Consider the following 21,022-nt stretch of genomic DNA (forward strand, 5'->3'; position numbering starts at 1 on the left):
ACTTGCAAGAGGTGTTTTTTTTTTTAAGAATTTACACTTTCTTTGATTTTCAGCTCTCAGAATATTTCAATTGAATTTATAAAAACTTCTCACATGATGTATCTCATTTGATAGCATATACAAATTGAAAAATCTGAGTTTTGATTCTTATCATTCTTCTATATCATGATCTATCATATTTGTTCATAATGTCTCCATGTCCAGTATTACAAGAATGAAAATGGAACGGAGTCAAGAGTACCTGATACAGGGTGTGATGATATGAAGTTCAAGTCCCAGCTTTGCCACTTCTAGCTTGCTGACCTTCACTCAGTTTCTCTCAGCCTGCTTACTGATCAATAACCTGAAGTTAATACTTTACCTTCCCAAATTGTAACTGTACTGTGGACTCAGTGTATATGCAGTGCTTTGTTAGTTACGAAGTCTTGTATAAGTTCTTGTCATATAGTGTCTTATTGCCTTAAACACACTGTATGATGAAGAAATGTTTCTTTCCCTGAAACATAGGTGCTTCATCCCTAAATGATGAATTTATTTGTCATATAATTGCTTCAAGTTAATTCAGTTTTACTTTTGTTTTTCTAAGGCTGAACTCAGGTTTAAATAATTGTATTGCTCTGTGTCTGTGTGTGTGTATGTGTGAAGTGGGATTCTGGAGCAGCTATCTGCTAATAACTTCAGATTAAGGGACTTAACGAGCCCTGATCATCTTAACATTTCTCTAGAATTTTTAAATGTTTACATTTTGCTTCTCATTAAGATAAATGTCATTGCAAATATTAAAAATTCCTTCTATAAAATTTATAAACTCTGCAATCATTGAGTAAATTTTACACATATTTATATTTTAAAGTAATTGAATAACATTTAAAGAGTTGAAAATAAGGAAAGTAAAAAGCAAGTTGATACTTCTATATTTTTTCAAAAAGTAAGTTTACAGATGCTTCTTTTTCATAATCTCTTAGAATGTTAATTTTGATACATATAGCAGATTTGATAGCAGATATAGTTCCTGTCAATTACCAAAGTACTATTTGAATCTTAATGTTTTATATTATTTTTTCAAGTTGATAGCAGAGAGATTTCATAGAGCCAAAGCATTTCAACTAAACAAACAAGAATCCTGGGAAGCACCACCTATTATTGAAAATAAGTCATTTCAAATTTCAACTAAAACTTGAAAAGAAAGGTTGAGTCTTGGTTTAGGGTATTCACATTCTGTGTTTTATATTTTTCTCCTTATGTTACAATATTGCCATATGAATTAGGATGTTAGTTTTCAATTAAAGTGCAAAATATGCTTTATATACACTGGATACTTTTTAAAGAATCCAAAAGTCATTAAAAAACCGTGTCTATCTGAAGTTATAATATCAGTGGTGAAGATAATAAAGTGATATTGATTTTTAACCAACACTTTAGAGTTAATAGATCCAAAAAGATGTTTTCCTACTCAAAGTATTTACTTCAAAAAGCTGTACACTTATACCAATGGGGCCACAATTGAATAGATCTTTCTTTAAAATCCCTGATTATAAACATCATCTGGGCCTAAACATCACATTTGTTTGAATAATCTCAATCTTTTTTACCAATATTGTATATGGGTTAGTGTATATATCATAAATAATATCACTATTAGAAAAATATTTCCCTTTTGAAGATGGATTTGGATTTTAATAACCCATAAGTTAATAGGAGCCATTTGTATTAAGAAGAGTGCTCAAGCTGAGTAAAAGTCTAGGAAGAAATATGAGGTGTCAACATAAAAATAACAAAACTGTTCAAAATTATTAAAAGATCAAAACTGTTAAAAGGCTGCTGTGGGGAGAATTAACAGTGAAAAGAAATAATTTTTTATGTTGACACACAGTATAAAGTACATGGTGCTATAAAATATAGTCTTAATTATAATAGGTAAAAGAAGAACCTCGTTCTAGAATAAATAGAAGTCATAAGAGAGAAAAAGAAAAAAGACAATGTACCCTTAGGACATGGCACGAGGAAACACCAGAGGGTGGAAATAGGCAACTGGTGCATCTCATTCACAGTTGATTTATGGGACTGGCACAACTGGGAAGGGAGATTTCTTTTATAAAATCACGATGATCAAAATTGGATAAGTAAGGTAACAACAAATTACAGAGGGACTTTAATGCCATGATGAGGATTGGAGCTTGATCCTAAGGAAAATGAAGGTTTGGAGGGAAGGCGTTACCTGATGAAAGAATCTGTTCCTAGAAGAGTCATCTGATCATGTGGACTGCAACAAGAAAAAGCTGGCACCAGAGGACTGCTTAGAGTTGCGTATGGTAATCCAAGTGGGTAGCAGGGAGATTGTGGGTCAGGTGGCTGAGGAGAAAGAGGAACAGGGTCATATGTAACATATATTCATATATGTATATATATGAATATATATAAGAACATATATAACATATGTATTCATTGTATGCCTACTCATTAAATATCAGAAAAATGGACTGAAGTTATGCCTACAAAGCTTTAACAAAACCTTGAAGAATGCCAAAAATTCCTGATTTGATCAATCATACCAGGTGGTGCTAGTGGTAAAGAACCCGCCTACCAACGCAGGAGATGTAAGAGACTCAGATTCGATCCCTGGGTGGGGAAGATCCCCTGGAGGAGGGCATGGCAACCCACTCCAGTATTTTTGCCTGGAGAATCCCAGGGACCAAGGAGTCTGGCGGGCTACAGTCCGAAGAGTTGGATGCAAAGAGTTGGACACGACTGAAGCAACTCAGCACAAGGACACACATTTTGGAAATAAGTCAGTCGCATAAGGAGAGCTGAATACTTTAAGTGTACTGGATTTGCCCAATGTCATGGACTTTCACAGTGAAAGAAGGAATCCATAGTTCATCAGGAAAGTTAGAGAGGTATTACTCATCTCTTCCATTCTCTTCTGTTCAATTTTGCAAGAAATGGGAGGAAAAGAGAAAAATGTTTTCATGGAGAAAATGTGTTCATAAGGCATCATTAACAGTTATGGCTAAATCTGGCCAATGCAAGGCTGTTGTATCATAGAGATATCAAGCAGTGTGTATTCTCCATGACTGAGTTAATTAATTAGATCCTAGAAATAACTGAAAAAATTTCTAAGTCAGAAGAGTATGTAGATACTAGTAAAACCTGATCCATGAAAGATGTCAGGTACCAGATTTATAGAAAACTGAGATCAAATATTTATAATAGCAAGTAAGTTCGAGATGCTATTGTGATTTTAAAACCTTTTTTAAAAAACTGTACAATCCATTATCAAACTGTATGTCATAAGTGAGTCATGGGCTTGCGTCTCTTGCAACATCATTTTGGTTTATACATTTATTCAGCAAACATGTATTAGTACTGTGCTAAGTCCTGAGGATACAAAGATGACAACAAATTCCTGGGGAAGCCCTGGCAGCCGTGTTCTCTACCACGTGACTCGTCTACAGGCAATTGGATTAGGGGTTGACTCAGGACATAAACACAGCAGAGACCTAAAAGATGTGCCAGGTGAGGGAGAAGAAAGATAGGTTAGAGAAAAGAATGAGCAAGGCTGGTTATTATGGAGAGAATGAGGCAGTTATTTCGTGAACCTGAGCTACAAAGTCATGAAGAAAAACACAACGAAGGACCATGACTGAATAAAAATAATGAGCGAACAAATACTATCAGGTAATAATAACCAAAATCACATTTCATCAAGTCTAAGATGTCATTGCCTATATGATACACTTTTATTTTATGAACTGTTATGAAAGACAAAATGTTATTTAACATATGACAATAATTTTCTTATCACTTAGAGTTACACTATTGAAAAGGTTTTGAATCATGGTTTATACACAGCTTTTATCATATTTCATTCTTATGCACACATGGAAAAGAAACTAGAAAGCAAAATGAATTGATTAGGGTTCCTAAAACTTCCTCACAGAGTCAAATGCTTCTGAATCACTTTCTGACCCTGTCATCATGCTAGTGTTTCCCACACAACATAATTTGCTGACCATCAAGGGCCCTGGGCAACAGTTCTTAAAAGAATGCTCCACCATGGTTTTCAGGATTTCTTCCAAGCCATTAACACGTTACTTTGCAAGTTTCGATGCTGGAGCATTTTTTATCTTATCAATGAATGCCAACAGAAAGTTTTTCAGCGGACAGGCAGGATTCATAGTTTTGCCTCAAATGGTTCATAAACAGTTTCCCAAGTCAAGCATGGTGAGGTGACAGCTGCCCAGCCAGGAATAACAATCACATTTGCACACGAGCAGACAATAACTACCTCATGACTTGACTCCTGACTGGCGAGCAGTAATTGTGAGATGCAGCCTGATTTCAGAGGTATCAAAATGTGGGTGAAAATGTGCATCTTGAATTGATGAATTACAGTGGAGAGCATTTCATCCTTAAAATAATGATCTTGTGCTCTCCTTGTACAAATGACGCATAAAGAAGTTCAGTGATTTGTCTAAGATTACCTGGTTGGCAAGTGGTAAAACAAGGAAGTGGACCCAGGATGGTTGGATGGCATCACTGACTCGATGGACATGAGTTTGAGCAAGCTCTGGGAGTTGGTGATGGACAGGCAGCCTGGCATGCTGCAGTCCATGGGGTTGCAAAGAATCAGACACGACTGAGAGACTGAACTGAACATGAATCAAAGGTGAGGAAGTTGGTGGTTAGAACAGCAGACTGGAAAGGATAGCCTAATTGCCATAGTAATGGGACACTTCACTGAAGATCTGCCACCAGAATACTACTGATGTCCCCAAAGCTCCTTGGTTTTTAAGGTTGCCTAGGGTTTCCCAAGTGGTGCTAGTGGTAAAACAAAACAAAACAAAACCGCCTGCCAATGCAGGAGACGTAAGAGACGCAGGTTCGATCCCTGTGTCTGAAAGATCCCCTGGAGGAGAGCACCGCAACCCACTCCAGTATTCTTGCCTAGAGAATCCCATTGACAGAGGAGTCTGGTGTGCAGCAGTCCATATAGTGTTGCAAAGAGTCAGACACGACTGAGGTAATGTAGCATAGCATAGCATAGCCACACTAAGCATTTCCATAAAGATTCTTAGCTCTCTTTTGAGCATCTTGGCTTGGGGTGGTCTGACTCTGTCTCTGCCCCTTACAATTAGTGATCTTAATAAATGTAAGCATGGAAATCTGGCTGTGAGAACTGGGACTATTAAACAGAAAAGGGCACACTGAGCTTAGATTTGTTGGGTGGCAGACAAAATTGGGGTGGTGGGAAAGGAGACCAGAGGGATGAGATTCTAGAAGAGCTAAATATGTGTGCCAAGGTACAAAGGGCAGAATAATCATGGTACATTTGGGGAATAGCTTAAGGTATTCAAAGTTGCTAAAGCAGAAAGTAAGGAAGTGGAAGAAATAAAGATAGGGTGGGAAGGCAGGGATCAGAACACAGAAAGAAACTGTATACTACCCTGTAGCAAAGTGGTTCTTCAATTTGAAGTGATCTAGTTTTTTCCCCCAAAAAATGCTGTAGTGTGTACAATGTTAGTCACTCAAGTCGTATCTGACTCTCTGTGACCCCATGGATGGCAGCCAGCCAGGCTCCTCTGTCCAGGCAAGAAGACTGGAGCGGGTTGCCATATCTTCCTTCAGGGGATCTTCCCAACTGAGGGGAGATCAAACCCAGGTCTCCTGCACTGCAGGCAGACTCTACCGTCTGAGCCACCAGGGAATACAAAGGGATAAACTGGTGGTGCAACAGAAGAAGGAAGGATGGAGGAGGGGGAGGAGGCTCTCCAAAAGCAGCTTCACACAACACAACTGAAAAGCTATTTCTAGAACTGAAATGCACCACCAGAGGAGGAACATGAGGCAGACCATCTTGAGAGCAGCAAAGAGGATGGAGAGGCCTAGTTGAATCATTGCTCTCAGCTGCTAGGAAGCCCCTGCAACCAACGAGAGGAGAAGCTCAGAAACAAGGAATGCCACGACTTAGGGTTACACTGCAAGGGAGGTGTAAGTGAAGAGGGATTTCTTATACACAGAGAGCAGACAACCTCACAAAACAAAGTGCCATTAATTACACACAAAGCAGAACTGGGAAGACACAGGGTGATGGTAGATGTCTTTTTCTTGGCATGTTTTCTGATGGGTTTACATAATGAGATGATAATGGATATGTAAGTTTATTTCCTGCTATATTAATGGCACAAAATAATGATATTCTATAATACCTTATACTTTATATATGATAATAAATTTATTGTGTGCAAGTCTCTCTGCTAAGAATTCTATATGAATTATCCCTTTCAATCTATACAAAATTTATATTAGTTAAGGATTCTGATTATTGAGGAAGACACTGATGCTCTGAGAGATTAAATAATGTTCCCAAATCTACACAGCTTGGAAGTGACAAAGCTCAGGTTTAAAAATTGATTTGTCTTGACTCTCGAACACCAGCTCTTGATTTCATTATTTAAAAACCCTCCAAAAACAGTATTTAAATAAATGCCAATATTTCACTGTAAGAGTATATAACAATTTACTTAAATATTCCAGTTCCAGGTTAAGAAGAAAAAGCACAAATTTCCATGGTAGTGGGTCTCAACTCTGATGTCAAGATATCCTGAGACTGACGTTCACTAACTCACGGGAGCTACCTCCCCCGTTCCTGCTTGGCAAGTCACTTGGAGTGGAAACAATGACATCACTGGGAATGGGAATTTTCTCACATCAAAGACCATGTATCTGAAGCTCTGGCATCTCTGGTTTTTCCTTTATATTTTGCCTATCATAGGGGATTTTCAGGGAATTTCATATGCAGTACACTTGTGAGGCAGATCACAAGCACAACCCACACTTCTGAAGACAGTATTCCTGTTCAGGGACCTTTGTACATGTGTGTGTTTGTGGTTGAAGTACTAAACTTAAGATTCCAAATTTACCTTTGAATTCAATATTATTTTTGTGAAACCTAATACAGGACACAATCAGAAGGTTTTAATCAAGAGATAAGTGGAAGTAAAAAGACGCTCTTCCCCTTATTAACCACCCCCTGCCCACCAAACACACTCACACATATACACTCAGGTTCAGTTCAGTTCAGTTCAGTAGTTCAGTCGTGTCTGACTCTTTGTGACCCCATGAATCACAGCACGCCAGGCCTCCCCGTCCATCACCAATTCCCGGAGTTTACTCAAACTCATATCCATCGAGTTGGTGATGCCATCCAGCCATCTCATTAATTCTCTGTCGTCCCCTTCTCCTCCTGCCCCCAAACACATATATACACAGGTTCAGTTCAGTTGCTCAGTCATGTCCGACTCTTTGCAACCCCACGGACTACACTATGCCAGGCTTCCCTGTCCATCACCAACTCCTGGAGCTTGCTCAAACTCAGGTCCATCGAGTCAGTGATGTCATCCAACCATCTCATCCTCTGTCTCATCTACACACACAGGTTAAGTATAAAAAACAGTAAGACACTGATAATCACATATAGGAAATACAGTTCTCTGGTAGATGATATGAAATAAGTGAAATTTACCTGAGTATGGGGTGCAATTCCTGGGGTGATATCCTCCTCAGATAATTTGCTTGCCCTCTCCATTTAACAGATATAAGCAAGAGAGCATGATATATACACAGACACAATAATTATGAGCTGCTATAAAATTTTCCACATAACACTAAAATGCATGAAAAATCTGTGTGTTTTCTGACTAAAAGGTACACTGTAAGAGCCCTTTCTCTTGTGTCATGCCACTCGTGGTGTCTTTATGAAGAACTGACCACAGAAACGGAGTGTTCAGCATCTCCTGTGACAGAGACCTCCCCCGCCCATCTTGAAGTGCCTACATTCTCACCAGAGCAAAATCATAAAGCGTTTAGAACCATTGCATCAGCCTTGAAATGTTTTATATTATGTCATCTGTTAACCAAGAAGCATGTACCGCCTCTAAGGGATTTCTGTTGAATAATAAAGATTCTACCATGTAAACTGCTGATGGAAACTGAGGACAAAGCAAATCCCAGGACATGTTTTTAAATGAGTGTGGTTTTACTTTTTAACATGCATTTTTATCTCATTCAAGCTTTATCTTTAATTTTATACAGAAAACCTCACCATTACAGTGTGGATCGGTTTCTGAGCTGTGTTGATTTTCTTTCCCTCTTGGTACAGGTGAGTCTGTGGGGTCATATGTACTCTAGCACTTTGGGTTTGGGGGATGAAGGAAGTGAGGGAGGGAAAAGAGAGGGCAAACAGAATGTAGGACGAGGAAGAAGGGTGTCTTAACTGGTAAAAAGTCTAAGCAGTAAATTACATACCAAAATAAATGTAGGGGGACTTCCTTGGTGGTCCAGTGGCAAAGACTCTGTGCTACCAAGGCAGGGGGCATGGGTTTGATCCCTGGTCGGGGAACTAGATCCCTCATGACGCAACTAAAGATCTCACATGCTTCAACTAAGAACCGCTGCAGTCAAATAAATTAATTAATTAATATAATTTTTTAAAAACTTCAAAAAAAAAAAAAAAAGTAGGGACTTCTCTGATGGCCCCGTGGTTAAGACTTCACCTTCCAAAGCAGGGTGTGAGGGTTTAATCCTTGGCCTGAGAGCCAAGACCCCACATGCCTCATGGCCAAAAAAACAAGACATAAAACAGAAGCAGTGTTGTAACAAATTCAATAAAGACTTGAAAAAAAATGGTTCACATCAAACATTTTTTAAAAATAAAGCAAGCACATGTAGGTTTACGTCTTGTACACTACATGTTAAAAATTGAGGATCCAAAATGAGTAAATGAATCTCAGAGTAGCATATACTCCCACAATTGTTTCACTTTTTATTTTGAATGATGAGCTTTTTATGGGACAGGAATCACTATACCAGGTCTGAATTATTAAAAGCTCCAAAACGGATTCTGAATTAATGAGACTTTTTTTATACTGTATGAGGAATTTGACACTAGGGTATGAATTTTATTAATGAGTAATGAGTAGCCCTGCACTCAGTGATAATGTGCCATTTGATGGGTATATTTTTATAAGGCCCTCTCCAAATATCAGTAACCGGGCTCCTTCTCAATTCACTGTGACAGTAATAATGGTGAACATACATCTTTATCCATAAGGATGAACATCCTTATTTTGTTAGAGGAGACTATGGGTTGAAAGTGTTCATTATATAGCAGTATCTTGAAAAGTTTGTGCAGTTATGTTGGCTTAAAAGATAACAGTTGTGTCTACATTGGAGTCTTAAGAGATATTCAGCACCAAGCTATTCATTTCACTTATGGACTGGGTCTGTAACTTAATAAGCAATTTTTGTTAAACAGTTCATAATTTATCACCATTGTTATCTGATGCAGATTCATAATACAGTTTATTTCAGAAAGGTTTTGTGATCATTTTCTATGCTCATTCCAATGGTATGAAGTTAAGCTGATGGTCCCATCCCATTTTACTTAAAAACTGAGACCTAAAAATCAAAGTGACTTCAGTGAGTCTTAACTAAATAGAAAGGTTTAGGAAAAAACACAGTAATTGAGCTTCCAGTCTGTTGTTCATCTGCTTAGTCATATTAATGTTCTTTAACAGTGAACATATTATATTTTACCAATAAAAGGCCCATACAATAGTCAAAATGATGATCAAAGTCTCTGTACAAGGGAATAACCCATCTTTTATCCTAAGGTCAACCAAAATGGAGTAGTGACTCCACTGCTCTTTCTAAATTATTAAAAACGTCTCCAACTCCAATTTTATTAAGATGGATCACAGACCTAAATATAAAAGCCAACAGTAGAAAGCTAAATGCAGAATCTGACCCTGGAGAAAGCACTGATTTCATAAAGAAGACGTAACTAAGTCAAGTCACTCAGTCGTGTCTGAGTCTTTGTGACCCCATGGACTGCAACCCACCAGGCTCCTCAGTCCATGGGATTCTCCAGGCAAGAATACTGGAGTGGGTTGCCATTTCCTTCTCCAGGGGACCTTCCTGACCCAGGGATCGAACCCTGGTCTCCTGTACTGGAGGCAGACGCTTTAACCTCTGAGCCACCAGGGAAGCAGAGCACCAAATGTACAAAGGTAGATTCGTTGTTGTTCAGTCTCCAAGTTGTGCCCAACTCTGTGACACCATGGACCACGGCATGCCAAGCTTACCTGTCCCTGTGAGAACTCCACGAACTGTATAAAAAGAAGGTAGATTAGACTTCATCCACATTAAAACTCCTCATCAATATACTATTAAGAAAATAGAGGGACGTCCCTGGTGGTCCAGTGGCGAAGACTGTGCTCCCCGTGCGGGGACCTGGGTTTGATCCCTGGCTTGGGGAACTAGATCTCACATGCTGCACCTAAAGACCCCACATGCTGAAATGAGGATCAAAGATCTGGCATGCCACCACTAAGGTCCAGCACAGCCAAATAAGAAAATAACGTAAATAGAGATTTTTAAAAAGAAATAAAAAGCTGAGATGCAGATGGGGAGAAGATACTGAAATACATATATCTGACAAAGGACTTGTATCCAGGATATATAAGGTACTGTGAATATATTACAAAAATAACCGTATTTTAAAATAGGCAAGATACTTAAATATACCACAGAAGAACATATATGATGGTCAATAAGCTCACAAAAAGTAGCTCAACATCATTCATCGAGAAAAAGGAGATGAAAACCACAAACAAGATACCATTTCTCAGCTACTAGAACAGCTGAAGTTGTAAAAGACTGATAGCCCAAATGGTGGTGATGAAGTCGAACAACTCAAATGATCACATGTTGCTGGCAGAATTGTAAAGATGGTACAACCACTTTGGAAAACAGTTTGGCAGTTTCTCATGTACACATGCACACATATATTGAATAGCCAAACAAGTCTCCCTGTAGGTATTTTCTAAGATGAAGAAAACACATGTCCATAAAAAATATTTCTACATGATTATTCATAACAACTTAATTCATAATAGCTTCAAACTGGAAACTACCCAAATGTCCATCAATGGGAGGATGCATAAGCTAATTGTACATAGCCATTCAGTGAAATACCATTCAATCATAAAACGGAATGCACTCATACATACATCCAAATGGATCAGTTTTAGACACAATGCTAAGCAAAATAAGCTGGGCACAAAAGGGCCCTTACTATATGATTCTATTTTTATGAAGTTCTAGAACAGGCAAAACCTAATTTGTAAGAACAGAAATCAAAATAGCAGTTGCCTGTGATAGGGAGTTGGGACTGACTGGCAAGCGACATGAGGAAGACTTCTGAGATGGTAGAAATAGTCTATTTATTAGAACAGTAGTTACACTGAAATACATTTCTCAAAACTCAATAATTATACATTTAAAATCCATTCATTTCACTGTATGAAAATCTTATTTCAATAAAAAGGATGATTCTGACTTCTCTCCAACATCTTTCTTTAATTCAAACTTTATTGAGTTTCTACTGCATACAAAATTCTACATAGTGGCCAAGGATACAAAAATAGTGAGAATAAGACCCATTCCCTGACTTTAAGAAATTTAAATAGGATTTGCATTCTGGTGAGAAGGTAATGGCTCCCCACTCCAGTTCTCTTGCCTGGAAAATCCCATGGACGGAGGAGCCTGGTAGGCTGCAGTCCATAGGGTTGCAAAGAGTCGGACACGACTGAGTGACTTCACTTTCACTTTTCACTTTCATGCACTGGAGAAGGAAATGGCAACCCACTCCAGTGTTCTTGCCTGGAGAATCCCAGGGATGGCGGAGCCTGGTGGGCTGCCGTCTATGGGGTCGCACAGAGTCGGACACGACTGAAGCGACTTAGCAGCAGCAGCAGAAGGAGAAAAACAAGTAAATTTCACTGGGAAATGGTGGGGCCTGACTAGAGCTGTGGGGACAGAGTTGAGCTAGGAGAGGGAACCCAGGCTCAGAGGGGAACCTAGACAAGGTTAACCCCCTCCGGCACAAAAGGTGATGCCAGAACCTTATCTGGGGAGTAAAGAGGAAGATAGAGGGAAAGGGCTTTTCAGGCAGGGGAAAACTCAAAATTCTGGAAATCAGAAATGATATAGCTTGAGTAAGGAGCTAAAAGTATTAATGTGCCCTGTTGAATTGCTTCGTCATATCCAACTCTGTGTGACCCTATGGACTGCAGTCTACCAGGCTCCTCTGTCCATGGGATTCTCCAGGCAAGAGTATTGGAGTGGGTTGCCATTTCCTCCTCCAGAGAAAATCATTTAAGTATTATTCCACTTAGCTGATGTTAACATTTCTGATAGTCTCCCTAATATATGGGCCAAGATGAGAAAATTATTCTATATTTTTAGTGTCTAAATTCTATGTGTTTTTTTTTTTCTTTAACAATGGCATTTATCTTACTCCAGAACTGATCAGCATCGCCCCCACCTCTGCCTGCATTCCTGAACTAATCTTTACTTCACCCTCAGTCCTGTCTGAGCTTTCGTCTCTGCTGCAATGCCGTCATTACGAGATCCAAGAGTGAACATTATGCAATGCCCTCTGCAAAACGGTTTGAGGCTCTCTTCATTTGGCTTCTGCGGCGATGCTTGCTCCTGGTTTTCTTCCTTTTGGCTCCTTTCATGGCTTTGCTTCACTTAAGCTTTAAATGTTGCCTTTCCTCCAGCTCTGCCTTAAGGAGAATGACTATAACATCAATTGCCCATGCTGGGTCACTTTTGAGAGTGAAAAAGACGCACTTAAGAATTAGACCTGGGCAATAGGTGTTAACTGGGACTATCCCAGGCAAACTGGGATTAATGGTCACCTTATTCTTGAGCTGTCTTTTTTCCCACACCACACTCTCTCCCCAAGTGATCTCTACCAGCTTCTTTATCGTATTTATCCAAAGATAGCTAAAATACCTCCAGCCTAGACTTCACTTATGAGCAGCAGAACCATACAGATAGAGGCTTATTCCACTTGGATGTATTATAGGCACCTGTATTATAGGCACCTGCAACTCCAAAACGGATCTATGAACCCTCCTCTCATCCACACTCAAAGGGTCTCCTCTCCTCGCACTTTCTAGCTCTGGAAGAGGTAATTCTGTCCATCCACTTGCCCAAATCAAAAGCCTTTTTCTCTCCCTTCATCCAATTAAACACTAAGTTCTGAGAGCTCCTACTTCCTACATCTCCTTAAAGCCCTCCACTTCCTTCCAGGAAGATCACTGTTGCTCCCACAACAAATGTTGTCTGCTTTTACCCGGGTCAGCTTGTATACTGCTGCCAGTCAGTGTGATCTTCCAAAAACACAAATCTCACCACCCCACCCCCTTAACATAAAAACTACTTAATTGCTTCCCACTGTCCACAAGCTCTGACTTGTAACTTGGCCTCAGGTCACTGTGATCTGGCCCCTGCCTCTCTCCAGTCACTTCGCGGTCCTCTGGCTGCAGCCACCTTGGAAATCTCTTAGTTCCTTGAAGGTACCAACATTTCTCTAACCTCAAGAAACTTTGAACATTATTTCTTCCTCAGTTCCATGCTGCTTCAACACATTGTACCTCTTAGCATAATTTGACACAATTGTAATTATTTATTTTTAACTGTTTGAAATCTGTCTTGCCTTCTAGACTGCTTAAGCCTCCACAACGTGTATGTTCTGTTCACCATTACATCTCCAGCATCCATATAGTGTCTGAGACTCAATCAATGTATGCAGTTAAACAAAGGGTATCTCTCCCACGGGAAGAAACTAATTCGTTGACTGAGGGAGAAAATTCAAATTATTTCTGTTTACTACAACAATCAAAATCAACAATGAACAAGAATTGCCTGTATACTACTTTATTCAAATACATTTGTGTGTTTCCTGCCTCACCGACAAAAGAGGATGAAGAATATCAAATATATCCCAATCTCATATTATTTGTTCATTTGTATAAAGTTAAAACATAAAGGTAGAAAATGAGATGAACAAACATCTACATTCCAGGTTTTGGATTTTCGCAAGTAGGAAGAACAAGATGTAACACGGTGATTTAATAAGTCAGCTGTTTCCTTTCAGATTAGAGACAAATCACGGGACTAACTGCTTAAGACAATTTTCCAATCAAACATTGCTAATCCTGTTGATATCTAACATTCAAGAAACCTAGGCAAAATCTAACAGTGGAGTTCTTTGTGTGTGTGTTTTTTTCTCTAATGAGTATTTGACAAAAGCAATGAGGTGGGGGAAATGTTCTTGAAGGTACAGAATCCAGTGTCACTTGCTTACAAAGCAACCATTGGGATACGAGGTGATTGACCATCTGTTTTCAATCTTGGGTCAAAATTTCTTATAATCCAGGATGTAATTAAATCCCTGGTATGTACAGAGATATCTATTTCACATATATAATTCCCTAGATGTTTAATTATAAAGTAGTTGTAATCATTTGCACAAATCAGTTCGTATTATGTTATTTTGACATCAGGTTTACATGTTTGGAAGGAAAGATATGGGGTTCTGATGGGGGGTCAGGGGAGACTAGCATTTTCATTTTCATCTACCAGCAAGGCTGGCTCCTATCTTGCCTCTTCTTCCAGGATTAAGACATGAAGAGGTAATTTTGTCAAATCTACCCTAGCTAGACCTGCCTGAGTTATAAAACCTTTTCTTAAATTCTTTGTTAAAATAGGAAAATCATTTTCTTTAAACTATTAATTATACGTGCTGTGTGCTTAATCACTCAGTCGTGTCCAACTCTTTGTGACACCACGGACTATAGGCTGTCTCTGTCTATGAGATTCTCCAAGCAAGAATACTGGAGTGGGTTCCCATGCCCTCCTCCAGGGGACCTTCCCAACCCAGGAATTGAACCCAGGTCTCCAGCATTGCAGATGGATTCTTTACAATCTGAGCCACCAGGGAAATACATTATTTACTTTAAAAATAAAAACCTCTTAGATCTGGGTGAGATGGGAGAAAATATGTATTGTATTTTTCATGTGGTACATACATTTTTCATCTATAACATATAATTTCCTCTTGCTACATATCTTAGGTGATATCCTCTTTTACCATAGCATTTCATAGTTATATCTTTTTATTCTACACAAAGATATAGAATCAAACAATATCACTGTGATTGTAGTAAAACTAATAAAGTGACATTTTCCTGTTTGTTTGAGAAATAGGAATAAGAAATGGAAATTCCATGAAAAATTCCTTTGCAAAGATAGTATTATCCAAAAGTCTTATTATCGGATCAGATCAGATCAGATCAGTCGCTCAGCTGTGTCCGACTCTTTGCGACCCCATGAATTGCAGCACGCCAGGCCTCCCTGTCCATCACCAACTCCCGGAATTCACTCAGACTCACGTCCATCGAGTCGGTGATACCATCCAGCCATCTCATCCTCTGTCATCCCCTTCTCCTCCTGCCCCCAATCCCTCCCAGCATCAGAGTTTTTTCCAATGAGTCAACTCTTTGCATGAGGTGGCCAAAGTATTGGAGTTTCAGCTTTAACATCATTCCTTCCAAAGAACACCCCGGACTGATCTCCTTCAGAATGGACTGGTTGGATCTCCTTGCAGTCCAAGGGACTCTCAAGAGTCTTCTCCAACACCACAGTTCAAAAGCATCAATTCTTTGGTGCTCAGCTTATACATTATATATTAATATATTATTCTTATGTCTTGGTAGGAGATCTAGAATATCAAATTAGCAGTGTATTCATGGAAACACATTTCTAATTCCTGTCTCTAAAGTACACTTTGGATATTTATTTTAAGAATCAGTGTCTATTTTAGTCTTTTATAAGTGGTCTTCCTTTGGGGCTTCCCTGGTGGCTCAGAAGGTAAAGCATCTGCCTGCAACGCAGCAGACCCAGGTTCGATCCCTGGATTGGGAAGATCCCCTGGAGAAGGAAATGGCACCCACTCCAGTACTCTTGCCTGGAAAATCCCATGGCAGGCTACAGTCCATGGGGTCACTTTCTTTCTTGCTTTCCTTCGCATTGTTTAGGTATAGTAACTTCATTAAAAAGACAAAAAAGAGACTAACTTATGTTGGTCTAGAAACGAGAAGACCAAATCTTTAGTCTCTAAGGTTAAATCAGAAGCCAGAATAAAAAACTATTAGTTAAAGCATTCCATTTCTAAGAACCATGGAAAAGAGATCTAAGCTTTATTATTTTTCCTTTCCTTTCTGGAAAAATTCTTTGTCTCTTTTTAGTTTATAAACATTATTTATATATTTCTCTACCCACCACCTCATCTGCAAAATCAGAATTCTTTTAGTACTCTGGTGAATAGTTTCCTAGTCTAAGCATTTATCTTGCTTGTTTTATACTTCTCTTCTGCATCTCATCAGTCAGTTAATAATTAATTATTAAAGAATTTATTGAGTATCTACTACATTTCCTGTAGTGAGCATTAGCTCCTGCATTCTTTACAAAGAGGTTTTTTTAAAGACCATTGTATGAGGCTGCTTCTCAGGGAGGTCCTGGAATAGTCTATTAAGTAGCTTGCATTTCATTTTCAAAGTAAGGGAGCAAGTGAAGGCTGCGTAATAAAGAATTTGGCTGACCTTTGTTTCCAGTTTCCTGGAGGTAACCTGAAAGCCTGGGATTTCCTGAGTGATAGGAGTGTCTTTGTTATTCATGGTGGGCCCCTGAGTTGGTATCTGATACTTTACACTAATGAGGTGGCTCAGGGTAGGGCATAAGTGCTAGAAAGACAAATCATGTGATGAGGGGGTTGGAACTTTGAGTGTTGTGGCATCAGCCCAACCCCTGTTGAAGAGAGGAAGGTTGGAAATCAAGCTCAAACACAGGGGCAACCATTCACTTAATTACAACTACTTGCTAGTGGAGGTGATGGAATTCCAGTTGAGCTATTTCAAATCCTAAAAGATGATGCTCTGAAAGTAATGCACTCAATATGCCAGGAGATTTGGAAAACTCAGCAGCGGCCACAGGACTGGAAAAGGTAAGTTTTCATTCTAATTCCAAAGAAAAGCAATGCCAAAGAATGCTCAAACTATCACACAATTGCACTCATCTCACACACTATTAAAGTAATGCTCAAAATTCTCCAAGCCAGGCTTCAGCAATACGTGAACCATGAACTTCCAGATGTTTAAGCTGGATTTAGAAAAGGAGAGGAACCAGAGATCAAATTGCCAACATCTGCTGGATCATTGGAAAAGCAAGAGAGTTCCAGAAAAACATCTACTGCTTTATTGACTATGCCAAAGCCTTTGACTCTATGGATCACAATACACTGTGGAAAATTCTGAAAGATGGGAATATCAGACCACCTGACCTGCCTCCTGAGAAATCTGTATGCAAGTCAGGAAGCAACAGTTAGAACTGGACATGGAACAACAGAGTGGTTCCAAATTGGGAAAGGAGTACGTCAAGTCTGTATATTGTCACCCTGCTTATTCAACTTATATGCAGAGTACATCATGAGAAACTCTGGGCTGGATGAAGCACAAGCTGGAATCAAGATTGCCAGGAGCAATATCAATAACCTCAGACATGTAGATGACACCATCCTTATGGCAGAAAGTGAAGAACTAAAGTGCCTCTTGATGAAAGTGAAAGAGGAGAGTGGAAAAGTTGACTTAAAACTCAACATTCAGAAAACTAAGATCATGGCATCTGGTCCCATTACTTCATGGCAAATAGATGGGCAAACAATGGAAACAATGACAGACTATTTTGAGGGGCTCCAAAATCTGGCTCAGACAGTAAAATGTCTGCCTACAATGCGGGAGACCCGGGTTTGATTCCTGGGTTGGGAAGATCCCCTGGAGAAGGAAATGGCAACCCACTCTAGTACTCTTGCCTGGAAAATCCCAAGGAGAATCCTGGTAGGCTACAGTCCATGGGGTTGCAAAGAGTCGACACGACTGAGCGACTTTACTGAAAATCACTGCAGATGGTGACTGCAGCCATGAAATTAAAAGATACTTGCTTCTTCGAAGAAAAGTTATGACCAACCTAGACAGCCAATTAAAAGCAGAGACATTATTGCCAACAAAGGCCTGTCTAGTCAAAGCTATAGTTTTTCCAGTAGTCATGTATGGACATGAGAGTTGGACTATAAAGAAAGCTGAGCGCCGAAGAACTGTGCTTTTGAACTGTGGTGTTGGAGAAGACTCTTGAGAGTCCCTTGGACTGCAAGGAGATCCAACCAGTCCATCCTAAAGGAAATCAGTCCTGAATATTCATTGGAAGGACTGATGCTAAAGCTGAAACTCCAATACTTTGGCTACCTGATGTGAAGAACGGACTTATCTTAAAAGACCCTGATGCTGGGAAAGAGTGAAGGGAGGAGGAGAAGGGGACGACAGAGGATGAGATGGCTGGATGGCATCACCGACTCAATGGACATGAGTCTGAGTAAGCTCCAGGAGTTGGTGATGGACAGGGAGGCCTGGCGTGCTGCAGTCTATGGGGTCGCAAAGAGTTGGACACGACTAAGCGACTGAACTGAACTGTGTTTTGTGTGCTCAGTTGTGTCTAGCTCTTTGCAACCCCATTGACTGGAGCACGCCTGGCTCCTCTGTCCATGGGATTTCCCAGGCAAAAACACTGGAGTGGGTTGCCATTTCCTCCTCCAGGGAATCTTCCAGACCCAGGGATCAAACCCGAGTCTCCTATGTCTCCCGCATTGGCAGGTGGATTCTTTACCACTAGTACAAACTGGGATGCCCTCAACAAAGCCTAAATAAAATCTCTGAACACCAGAGCTCAGGTGAGCTTCCTGGATTGGCAATGCTCCATGTACGTAACTGCATACACCAATGCCAGGAGGGTAATGTGTACCTGAGGATGGGAAAGCTCCACAGTGGGAACATTCCCGGTCCCAGATTCCACCCTAAGCATGTCTTTCCTTGGATGATTCTGATTTGTATCCTTTTACTATAATGAAAGTGGCTTCCCAGGTGGCACCAGTGATAAAGAACCCACCTGCCAATGCAAGAGACAGATGCAGGTTGGATCCCTAGGTGGAGAAGATCCTCTGGAGCAGGGCATAGCAACCCACTCCAGTATTCTTGCCTGGAGAATCTCATGGACAGACGAACCTGGTGGGATACAGTCCATAGGGTCACAAAGAGTCACACATGACTGAAGAAACTTAGCATAGCACAGCACTATACAAAACTATAATCAGAAGTGTAGCACTTTCATGAATCCTGTGAGTCATTCTAGCAAAATCACTGAACCTGAGGGGGCCAATGGAAACCCCAGAATTTGTAGTCAGTTGGTCTGAAGTGACAGTGGCTTGGGGCCCTGAACTTCTGACTGGTATCAGATGTCTTGGGCAGACTTGGCAGTCTGGAAGATTGTACCCTGACCTGTGAGTTTGGCTGACTCCAGGTAGGGGTGAGAAGCTTAGATCTGCATCTTAGGGAGATCTATGAGGGAGGGGTTGGAGGTGACTAACTGGAGGTTACTGTAGTTTGTGGGATAAACAATGTGTCCCTTAATGATGTCCCCCCAGACCAAGTTGCAGGAAGTTTCAGGAAAGAAGTAGCAGCGTTTATGATGAACTTTGAGGTGGATAGACTCAACAAATTGAAAAAAATGAGGAGGAGGCATACAAACTAACTAACTTGAACTATACTACAGAATGAGAAAAACAGGTAAGTACTTGTGTTGGTTTCCTATTGCCGCTATAAAAATTTATCACACATTTAGTGGCTTAAAAACAACACAAATGTGGACTTTCCTGGTGGTCCAGTGGTCAAAACTCTGAGCTTCCAATGCAAGGGGCACGGGTTCGATCCCTGATTGGGGAACTAAGATCTCACATGCTGTCAAGTTGCAGCTAATAAGTAAAACCTTTAAAAAAAAAAAAAAGTATTATCTTCCAGTGCCAGAGATCAAATGTCTGAAATGGGCCAGCAGGGCTTCGTTCCTTTTGGCCACTCTGCATTTCCTGATTCCTGGCCCTGCATCACCCTGACTTCTGCTTACATCATAACACCTCCTCCTCTGACTCAGACCCTTGTGCCTCTCTCTCATAAGGACCCCCCTTTTTTTTATGTTGGGCTTACTTGGATAATCTCCCCATCTCAAATCCCTTAACTTAGTCACATCTGTGCAATCTCTCTTGCCCTGTCAGATAAAGTATTTGTGGGTTCCAGGGATTAAGTCATGGACATTTTGAGAGGAGGGGCTCATGTTTTACCTACCATGGTAGTCCTGTCTAAGCAGAAAACAAAAAAATGCCAATATGATAGGAAAGTAGATGAAGGGGTATACTTGATGAAGAAGTCATGTGGCATAAGATAATAGGGAGGCATTAGAAGTTTTATTAGCAAAATAATGATTTAATTGTTACTATGATTTAGGAAGTACATCCTGTAGTATAGGCTGGATTAAAAGGGGGGAGATTCAGAGGAGACTTGTTATTGAAACAGCCACGCACACTGTGATGAAGCCTGGAACTCCAAAAGAAGTAAAACAGGGGGCATTTGAGAGAGAGGTAACTCATGAGACTTGGCAATGGAGTGGATATGAGAGAAAGCAAGGCACATCAAAGTTTTGAGCTAACAGGAGGTAATGCATGCACGCATGGATTCTTAGTTGCTCAGTTGTATCCAACTCTTTGTGACCCCGTGGACTGTAGCCTGCCAGGCTCCTCTGTCCATGGGATTCTTCAGGCAAGAATACTGGAGTGGGTTGTCATTTCCTTCTCCAGGGGATCTTCATGACTCAGGGATCAAACCTGCATCTCCTGTGTCTCCTGCATTGCAGACAGATTCAGGGAAGCCCAAATAGGAGGTTAAAATACCAGTGAAATTTAAATAGAGATTATTTGGCAAAAAAAAGAAACATTATATTTTGAACATGGTGATTTTGAAATTATATGGATAATTCCGTGACATTAGAGGCCATCCAGCAGACACTAAAATTTAGGAGAGCAGTAACATGTGAACCTAGATATTTGAGTCTCATGCACAAAGCTGGTAGATGATTGAAAAGAGAGAATCCTTAAGAGAGAGAGCAAAGAAAAGAACAGCGAAGTCTGAACACAAAACTTTAGGATTCAGGGGTTGTTTATACATTTGGCCGG

Source organism: Capricornis sumatraensis, chromosome 17 (assembly GCF_032405125.1).
Source record: "Capricornis sumatraensis isolate serow.1 chromosome 17, serow.2, whole genome shotgun sequence".
In the NCBI taxonomy this organism is placed as follows: Eukaryota; Metazoa; Chordata; class Mammalia; order Artiodactyla; family Bovidae; genus Capricornis; species Capricornis sumatraensis.